Here is a 10932-nt window from a genome sequence, read left to right on the forward strand (position 1 = left end):
AACCATAGATTGATGTGGTCTTCACGAAGTGATTTTTGAGGAAGTATAATTTGTGGTGCTGTGAAGGTGAAGGATCCGAATATGGCCACCAATTTTTTTTATTTTCTTCACATTTAAAATCATACGTAATATTAATCAAAGGGAGGGGGAGGGGACTTCGCATTTTTTGAACCCCTTACTTTCGAAAAAATCTTATTTTCAGACCATTTTTTTTTTCAAGTTGGCATTTTTTATCCAAAAGTTCTCATTTTGAGAAAGTTTGAAAACGACCATTCAAATGTAGGTACCTAAAAGTGGCCAACTGGGCACTTGAAAATTCAAAATGAAATATCGACAAATTGACCTAGAAATCTGCCAGTTGGAAACGTATATTTCTCCAACGATTTCATGAATGAAAATTTGAACAATATGAAGTTCTAAACTGGTCGTCACTGAATTTGGAAGAAGGTTGTGTAATCAGAAAAAAATGGGTTGCTAACATGCTTTGAACACGTTCATAGGGCGTTGAAGTTCATTTCGACTTGGGGGAAATGAAATTTCAAAAAAAATTTCGAAAGGTTTAAAGTAGCCTAAAATTATTTCCAGTTCACTTTGGCATGTTGAAATTGGCGTATAAATTCAATTAAATCTTTTCAACTAGGTGTACTTTGGATAACTTTTTGCGGAAATTTCGACATTCAGAAACTTGCTGAAGGCAACAGAACTATGTTCGAGGCAGTTCGAAACCGTTTTTATTTAATTTGGAGAGTCAAAAATAGAAAAAATTCCAAATTTCAGCTTTCTGGGTCAACTTGAAAATACTTTGATTTTTTAAAAAACTTTTTAACCCATTTAAAAATTTACTAAAAATCGAAAAATGAGATCACTATATTTTATAAAAAGATAGGTATGGATTAAAGGTCGCAAGATCCTGCGGAAATAAGATTCGCAAAATACTCGAAGACTCTGAGTTGACTCGAACTGAAATTCGGAGTCAATTGTTCGAAATCTCATAAATTTACGACTTTTTAGTCCTGATTGTTCATGCGAGTTTTTTTTCGAGTCCAAGTCTCAACGTCAATTCGACTCCTGTTTCCTCAGTTGCAGAAATATTTGAGAAAAGAGGACGAAAAATTATCAAAATTCGAATTTACTCAAGAACAGGTAAGCGATTTTCACATTTTTAACCATTCTCGCTCAGTAGAACTGTAAAAGTGGTTTTGGATATTGACGCACAATCTCTGTAATACTGTAGGTAGGTATCTTTTGGAATTGGAGCTGAGCTATTTTTCCCAAAACAGGTTAGACAGAGGCTAAAGCAAAAAAAAAAACACGATTTGTTTGAAAATGCCATCTTTTTGAGTACTTACCCATATCTTCCCTCAGGGGGCACTTCTGGAGCAAATAAGTTTTCTGAATTACTTTCGACTCAAAATTAAGGTCTTCATCGAGTTAATGGTCAAAATTCCTCGTCCTTATTTTTATGGCGTGATCTAAAGTACCCTAATTTAGAAATTAACAACACTCAACTTGCGTACATTTCCATCTAAAACTTATAAATTTGATTTTGATTGAACCAAAATTCGGAATCTCCTATTTTGAAGACTCGCAGAGAAGGACTCCCAGTTGCAGCTTCGAGCGACTCTTAAATTGTCATGGACTTGTCCGATCTCTGATATGGATATTTAAGGTGGATCTCAAAAAAAGAGAATGCCGGAGGATTTTGACCAAATTCAGTAAAAACCTTCGCTTTGAGATGAAAGTGACTCAGAAATTTTTTTAGCTTCGCAGGTGTTCCCGGAAGAGCGATAAGTATGGGTTCTCGAAAAAGGGTAGTTTTTGAAAACATCACGATTTTTTTTGCTCTAGCCTCTACCCAACCTGTTTTGGGAGAAACTGGCCCAGTTCCAAAAAATGATATTTGAGATTCTGCCACTCTGCGTTGAACTAGGCCATTGCTATCAAAATCCAAAACTACTTTTGGGGTTTTATAAAGCAATTGAAAATTTGCAAATCGGTTATTTTTGGATGAATTCGTGTTCTGAATTTTGCTTTAATTTAGCAGAATTCTCGAAAGATGTCAGTTCTGAAAGTGGGGAAATATTTTCGAAAGCAGTACTTAGTGTGAATTTTTCAATTTTCTCGATTTTTTGAAATTGAGCAATAATAGTAAAAAAAATTTCTAACATTTTTTACTGAATAAAAAAAGTAAAATCATCTCAGTGTTATGCAATCATTTATGCTTTTATTTTGAATAAGTAAGTAGATAGGTATTTCAATTTTTTTTGTTGACATGTAGGTATACATACTTTTGGTTTTCTCAGATTCATCGACACGGGCATTTTCTTTGTTGATGTTGTTTTTTTCTGATTGTTTTTTCTTTCAACTCCGCGTTTCTTTCAATTTTGTTGCAAATTTTCATCACTTTTTTCAGAAGAAAAAAATGAACATTAATACCTATGTTGTACGTAGATATTAATTTTGTTAAATCATTTGATATTTTTCAATGCAATAACACAGGTACTTTTTTGCAATCAGATGGATGCATCTTTTCATTTTTTTTTCTAGTTCAGATTTGAAATAATGTCTCATGCATTCATTTTCCATTCTTTTTCATTTTTCGTTTCATTTCACTTCAAGTATTACTTGAGGAGGGCACTGCTGATATTTTTCTAATTTTTTATTCTCGTTTTCAAATCACCATTTTATTTTTCTTTATTCCTTTCTGTTTTTTTTCTGGTTTACTCACTTTGACGATATGGTAAATGCGTAGCAAAAGGAAAAATGAAAGCTCAAAGTTACAATTGTCCAAAATAATGCAATTTCAATTTTTTGGGCTCAAACTTGAAAATTTTGAATTCTAAATGTTTCATAACATGTATCTATATTTCTATACGTCATCGTCATGAGGAACATTTTTTAAAAAATGAACGAAATCGGTCCTGTAGGAAAGGCTTGCGAATTGGGTCAAGATTTTCGAAATTCTTTTCATATTTATTTAGATTTTGCTGGGTAATGCTAAATATTTGAGAAGAAAAAATACTCGAATCACGAAGTTACCCAAAAATGAGCCATTTGCGAATTTTCAAGCATTCTGTGGAGCCCTAAAAGTGACTTTAGATTTGATGGCAGAGGCCTTGGTCGGATTGGTCGACGCAGAATCTCAAATATCATCTTTTGAAACTGGGCTGTTTTTTCCAAAACGAGTTGGGTAAGGGCTAAAACGAAAAAAATTAGGATTTTTTCGAAAATATACCCTCCTTGAGTAGGTACTTATATCTCCTCTCCAGAGATCTCTCGAGCTGAAAAAATTTCTAAATGACTTTCAACCGAAAATGAAAGTCTCTGCTCAATTTGTTCAAAATCTTCCCACATTTTCATTCCAATAATGTTTCACAATACATAGCCTTCTGTAGAATGAGCGAATCGACCCATGTCTGGGATTTTGATATTAACCTGTAAAAGTTGATATTTTTGGAGGTCCAAAACTTCCATGACACGATTTCTTAATGTTTCTAGTTTACACTTAACCCCACCAAAAAAAATAAAAATTGACATCTATTTTGAAAAGTTTCATCTTCGACTGTTTTCAACTTTCAAGTGCTGAGCCAATAATTTTTTCAACAGCTTTATTCCTTCTAGATCTTTCAGTTTACTTCACTGCTACCATTTCTTATAATAAAATTTGTTTCGTAATCGACATCGTAGAATTTTTTTATCGTTCATGTTCATCTAAACTTTAATTTTCTCGCTCCCCTTTCGTTTCTCGTTTCTTTCTCAAATACGTGTGCGAAGTTCATTTCAAAATAGCTCACCTTTTGCGAGAGCTGAGTTTGATATTAACACTCGGGGTTTCATTCACCGTAATTACCGCATCCTTTTCGCCATCTCGCGAGCTGATTACATATTTGCTAAACGTACTACGAGGTACCTACACTATAGAACTGCGAAGCTATTTGCTAAAATGAAAAATACGTATAAGTATATTTAAGCGAACGTATAAAGTTTAATTTAAAATAATAGAAAAAATGGACACAAAGTCTAATACTTATTGCTCCAGTATGGTAGGTAAGGTCCAAGGTATAGCTTGTTGTACAGCACGAAAAAGGTAACCACCGGAGCTCTTGTAGTTAACAAGGAATAAACATCTGATTACCTAACAACAAAATCATCCAATTTCGTACGTGACGGCTTTAAAAATAAAAAATATATAATACACCGCAATACCTACACAGAAGAGATGCTTCTGCCACTCCTGCACCCTAAATAATAAACTAGCCTGCTGTGCGTAGCTATGCAATAGGTATGTATAGTACACTTCGATTTGATACGAGTAGGAATAAAATTTTTCGAATTTTTTTTCTCCTATTCTGAATCGTTGAGCCGGCGAAATTGGAAGCTGGAAAAAAGCTAAAAACGATTAATCATGTTTCGGTTCATAGTGAAAGAGTCGGCATCGGCACAGCGAGCATAAAAGACATTAGAACACAGAAGCAAAATATACGCTCGGTAGCCGGACATGGGCGATAGAAAAACACGCCAAACAAAGTGGAAATGATGCTATAATTTATTGTACATATAAAGAGTTCGTCCATATACACATACAACGCATAGACGATTCGTTTAGACAATATCCTGGCTCTGTCATCATCCTCGCTTGTTTTTTTTTTTCACCCATTCAGAGTTCCTATGTTACTATATAGAAAGAGTTGTCAAAGTGGCATTTTGAAATGTGAGTGGAGTGAAAAAAAAAATACATTTCATACGCGGATTATATCGAATATATATATGGAATAATCATCGTGAAATATATTTCTGTTGTGAGAATTGAATTCAACCTATATCAACGGACGCTTTTAATTTGAGAAAAATATTTCCGCTTTGAGAGGATTTCAGCGTGTTTTTTTTCATGATGTTTTTTTTTCAGCAGCCGACGGAATTTATCGAAATTACTCGCTACGTTGCCTCTATACACCGGAGGGATTCCGGTGTTATTTTTTTATCACAATTAATTTCTATAATTAGACTAACTAGGAGGTTGTTCAAATTGGATATAGCCTATCTACCTTTTTTAACATTTTTTTTTTGCACAGGCGGACTCTTTTTACGCTGGTAGGTATCTAATATCTACACATACGTACTTAGGTAGCCTACGTGTTGCAAAACATTGATAGGTTATCCATTGGGGCGGATCGTGAAAAAAATATGTCGGAGGATTTCAATCAAATTCAATGAAGACTTTCATTTTGAGTTGAAAGTCATTCGGAGAACATTTTTGCTCAGGAGGTGCCTCCGAGAAGGGGTGATATGAATCTTCAAAGAGGAGATATCTTCGGAAAAGTCGTGGATTTTTTCGCTCTAGCCCCTACACAACAAAATGGACTGGTTTCAAAAGATTATAGGTACCTATTTGAAATTCTGCATCGACCTAGACCATTGCCATTGAAATTCAATTCAAGACAGCTTTTTTAAGGTTCTGTGCTGAGCAGTAAAAATTTGCAAATCGATTATTTTTTGTTGAATTTGTGTTTTGAAAATTTTTCTTCCAAAATATTTCTGAATGTGGTGGAATTATTGAAATGGAAAACATTTTAATCAGAAAAACAAAAAAATATTGACAAAGGCCATTTTTCCATTTAACTCCCCCCCCCCTGGTACCACTGCATTTCAAAATATTTTCTCATCATCAGTTTCATATACGAAACCTTTCAATGTTTTGTGTGCGTTTTTTATCAGAATAAATTTAGGAAGATTGTTGTAAAATTGAGTACCTACACAACTCGAAATACACAAATAGAATGAATTGCTTACTTATCAATATTCAGAACACAAGCAATTGAGCTCCATGGCTAGGTAAGTACTTTCTATTCATTTACATCTACAAACTTTGTCTAAACTTACCTATAATTCAAAAAACAAAATAAACAAATGACCAACCTTGCCCCAAAATTTTCCAATGTTGATCCTTTCACATTTTCAGGAACTCCAAAGTGTTCCATGGACAATTTTGTTAACATTATGGTTTTTCAGAAGACCAATCTGAAACTCTATTTATCTTACCATATTGATATTCTAAGCACCATACAAACACATTAAAATCATATGAACGTTGATTATACTTATATATTCAAAACATCCTATTACTCTCTAAATTTGAAACAGTCAATTTCACTGCTTAGCAGTCACGACATTTTGCCTTTTTAAAGCAGTAGTTTTTTTTACTGCAAAACAGTGAAAAATTACTGAATTGGTCAGTAAAAAATCATTTTGACTGACCAATTCAGTAATTTTTCACTGTTTTGCAGTAAAAAAAACTACTGCTTTAAAAAGGCAAAATGTCGTGACTGCTAAGCAGTGAAATTTGACTGCTTTAAATTTAGAGAGTACCTTTACTTCATTACTTCAATGTAATCTACTTCCATTCTAAATTAAAAATTCTAGATAACATTAATTTTCCAAAATATTCTGTAGGTAATCTGAGTATTCTTGTATACTATGTAGGTACTAAGTACCTACAATGTTCATTTTGTTTTCAAACTTACATAATTGCAATTATTATTTTACCCCACTTTTATTCAGTTTTTATTACCAATTTTGTGAGGTAATGTACATAATGCTCTGAGACAAAAATATAAATTGTTTGCAATTTTTCATTTTTTCAAAAAAATGTTTTTTTTTTTTGCAAAAACTTAATGTGATAAAAAACTAGACCTTTTGCCGGCTTTTGGTAATTTTTGGTCAATTTTTGCTAAAAAAAAAAAAAGCAAGCCTTGGGTAATTTGAGCAAAAATCAAGACTTTTTAACAACTATAAGTATATGTGGGCAAAACATGACGACTTCTTGGGTAATGTTTGAAAATCAATTAAAATTAAATGAATTACTTACTATGAGCTTCCTCATTGGCTTTGAATGGAGTCATATGGTCATAAACTTCAGCTGAAAAAAACACAATTAATTAACTGGCTATTCCAGTCAACAGTTAGGACTTTTTGACAACTAAGCATATGTGGGCAAAAAATGACAACTTCTTGGGTAATAAGTATTTAAAAATCAATTAAAATTAAATGAATTACTTACTACGAGCTACCTCATCGGCTTTGAATGGAGTCATTAGGTCATAAACTTCAGGATTTTTGACAACTACATGTGGGCAAAAAATGATGACTTCTTGATCTGGGTAATATTTGAAAATCAATCAACATTAAATAAATTACTTACTACAAGCTATCTCATCAGCTTTGGATGGAGTCGTTTGGTCATAAACTTCAGCTAAAAAAGCGTCAATAGTTAGACTTTTTGACAACTAAGTAAATGTAGGCAAAAAATGACGACTTCTTGGGTAATATTTGAAAATTGAAAATCAATTAACATTAAATGAATTACTTACTACAAAACACTATTAATTAACTGGCTATTCCAGTCAACTGTTAAAAAACAATAAAAACCAAACCAATCGACTATGAACTTACATCTAACCAAAATGAGATACCTTTTACATTTTTCTATGACATCTTCCACCTTCATTCCTGCATATTCAGCCTCCTTTTTTTTGATTATGTACATGCCTCTCATTGCAATAATTTGCTCTTTCACACTTAATAGGAAACATATTGGTGAGATGGCTTCTATTCTTCTCAAGTAAAATGCAATATGCATAACCAGACATATTTCTGGTTGGGAAATATTTAATTAACGACAAAAAAGGTGGTTTTAATGACAGACAAGTCTTACGACAATAAGAGGGGTATTAACAACAAATTTCGTACTAAAAACCATCGACCTTTTAGTTAACCTAGACGACTACTCCAATGCAAACTAAGGCCACTGGTTATGTCGCCAACTCTGTGGATTTCAAATTAGAAACAAACGCATCTGCGCATGTCTCAGGAATTGATGTTTGTGAACAGTAAACGGAAACACCACCAGCATCCCCACTTCCACCACTAATCCACTGACAGCAAAATACACACACACGTTTCCTGAGACATGCGCAGATGTGTTTGTTTCTAATTTGAAATCCACAGAGTTGGCGACATAACCAGTGGGATAATTTTGCGTATGAGTAGCCGTCTAGGTTAACTAAAAGGTCGATGCTAAAAACAGAAGTTTTTAAACAACTAAACAGGTCGTCATCATGACTATTTTTGTTTATGAATCACGACTACTTCTCCCGACAGATATGAGTGTTAGAATGACAAAGTATGATTTTCAGTGACAACTATATCTGTACTTGGGTATAGTGATTGAACTGCACATAGTTGATACAATGGAATATGATTAAGTTGTAATTCAAAACAGTCTACATTTTGCCACTTCTCCAGATGTGTCTTTAAAGGAGTGGATCTCTGGGTATCAATGGGCTGCTCAAAACAAAAAAGTGATTCAAATTCCAGTCGATTCCAACACTTCTTCCTTTTTTTTCACCAACTCTAGCACAGCCAAACACTCAATTACTCCCAAATTGATTAAACTCTTCAAATCTGCAGACAAACATTGGAAAACTTTCGACAAATTCCTCAAACTCACGTATGGAAATTTGTAAAATCAGCATTGTATTGAAAAATTTGAAATTATCAACTTGCTCATGCCTTTATTTCATGAAAAGAACAACATGTAAACATGTACTTGGAATGCAAAGTTGTCAGAAATGGGTCCCCCCTTGAGGCGAAATCTATTCCCTTCGGCCAAAAACGAAAGTATGGGAGGCCAGCTAAATCCGGAATGGTATTGGTGCAATAAAACTTTTTTTTCTATCAATTTGCAAATGTGTAGTTGGTGTAGTCTCTTTTTGATTGTATAAATTGCCATTTTTTAATCATAAAATTAGTCGTTTCTAGATATTATTGTGTTGTGAATTTTGATTACAGTATCTGGTTGATGTGTAAGATGATAATTTGTCTTTAAATGTATTTTTTTACTGTGCAATATAGAACGCCTGTCGTTCAAGTAATTTTTTCTGTCGCTTAGACCCCTTATTTTTGTCGTGCATTCCCCCTTTTTTGTTGTAACGATAAATCATACCCTTTCTGGTTGCATTTCACTCAATCAAAACAGCTCTACTCTAATTAAATGTACATTGCTGATACAATAGAACTCCTGATGAGGTTTAGCAGAAGGTCCAGAACACCTTTAAATCACATAAATATATGTATGTATGATTCCAGTATTTTGTAAAAAAAAATATATAAAAAAGTATATGGATAGTTATTATAATACTTAACATGCTTTATTTGAAAAATTTCAAGACAAACAAATGAAAAGTACTTACTTGCCTGAAAATTGTTTATACAAACGAGATAACACAGTCATGTACCTGGTCTCACTGAACATTCCTTCGTCCTATACAGAGGATGCCGGGACACATCAGCAATTCAACAAGAGTCAGTGGCAGACCGGGTAGGTTGGGGGCCCTTGGTGAATGCACCAAGTAGGACTCACAAAATGTTGTCGCCTCCCCCTCCCTCCCCCCATCAAAAAGGAGAGAAACTCTCTGCTTGAAAATTATAAAATTGATTAATAATTTTAAAAATGGGCGTTTGTATGATTGTTTCAATGAAACACAAAAGAATCCTTTACTTTCTTTTGCATCAAAACAATAATTCAAAAACACATTTATTCAATTGTTATTCAATTTTTCAATTTTTACTTAGGGGGAATTTTTTTCTCATTTGGACGCAACCAAGTAGGTAGTAGGTACTAATAAAAAAGTTATGCGAAGATGTGGCCTATCTTCAAAATTGAAGTGGCAAAATACATTTTCAAAATCCATAAGCCGAAATCCAATTTTGATCACGGAGGGGGGGGTGGGCGGTAGTGCTTTAAAAAATGAACAAAATTACTTATTATGACTTTTGGCCCAACTTGCAAATTGAAGGGGCTACAAATGATTTTCAATTTCAAAAAATCTCAATGAAAAAAATGAATGAGGAAGTGAATACTACATCAAAAAATAAACAAATTTTGTTATGATCATTTCTTTCATTTTTCTAAAATTTAAGAAGTTTTTGAAGCTCAAAAATTGTAAATTTTGATAAAATTTTCAGTAAATTGAAAATTGTTGAGCTTCAAAACCTTTTTAAATTTAAGAGTAAGTAACAAAAAAAATGATCATAACAATTTTTTTTTCATTTTTTGAAATAATAGGTCTATTAATTTCCTCATTTATTTTTTTCATCGCGATTTTTCAAAATAAAAAATATTTGTAGCTCCTTCAATTTGCAAGTTAGGCAAAAAGTCATAATAGGTAACTTGATTTTGTTCATTTTTCAAAGTACTACCGACCCCCGTGGTCAAAATTGGATTTTGGCTCTTGGATTTTGAAAACGTATTTTTTCCCTTCAATTTCCAAGATAGGCAACTTCTTCATCTTACTTTTTTTTACTCGTACCTACCTACCTACCTACCTACCTAGTACCTACCATTTATATGCAAATCTGAAATTTTGCACTACTTTTCCTCGGGCACCCTGGTAGAGCCTCCAGTGTGATTTTCAATTGTCTGGAATTTTAAAGCTTCAGTATACAGAAGGCGTGGATAATGATTTGGTCAGCTAAAAGTTGATTTGTGCCTTATTTTTGACCATTTAACGAGTTCATTCACGTGTGTTTCGATTTTCAGTCGTTCACCTCGAGTGCGTTTGTTTTTTTTTTTGACCAGAATATTCTCGATGATATATAGATAAGATAACTGGAGGATGCTGATCAAAAAACACCCTCGAGGATTCTGCCTGCAAATCGTATCAAATGAGGATCAACTTCAAACACGTTGGGAATCAGCCACAACTCGATGCCCAATTTGATTTCTACTCATTCTGGACAATTTTTGAAGTAATAGTCAATATTAGATTTTTAAAAATCCACCAAAAATTAAAAAAAAATAAAAAATCAGGCAGCCAAAATTTTGGTGATTGGGTTATCAGACCATGCTCCTTTAAATTGAACCTGGACAGCCAA

Source organism: Planococcus citri, chromosome 2, assembly GCF_950023065.1.
Source record: "Planococcus citri chromosome 2, ihPlaCitr1.1, whole genome shotgun sequence".
Lineage (NCBI taxonomy): Eukaryota > Metazoa > Arthropoda > Insecta > Hemiptera > Pseudococcidae > Planococcus > Planococcus citri.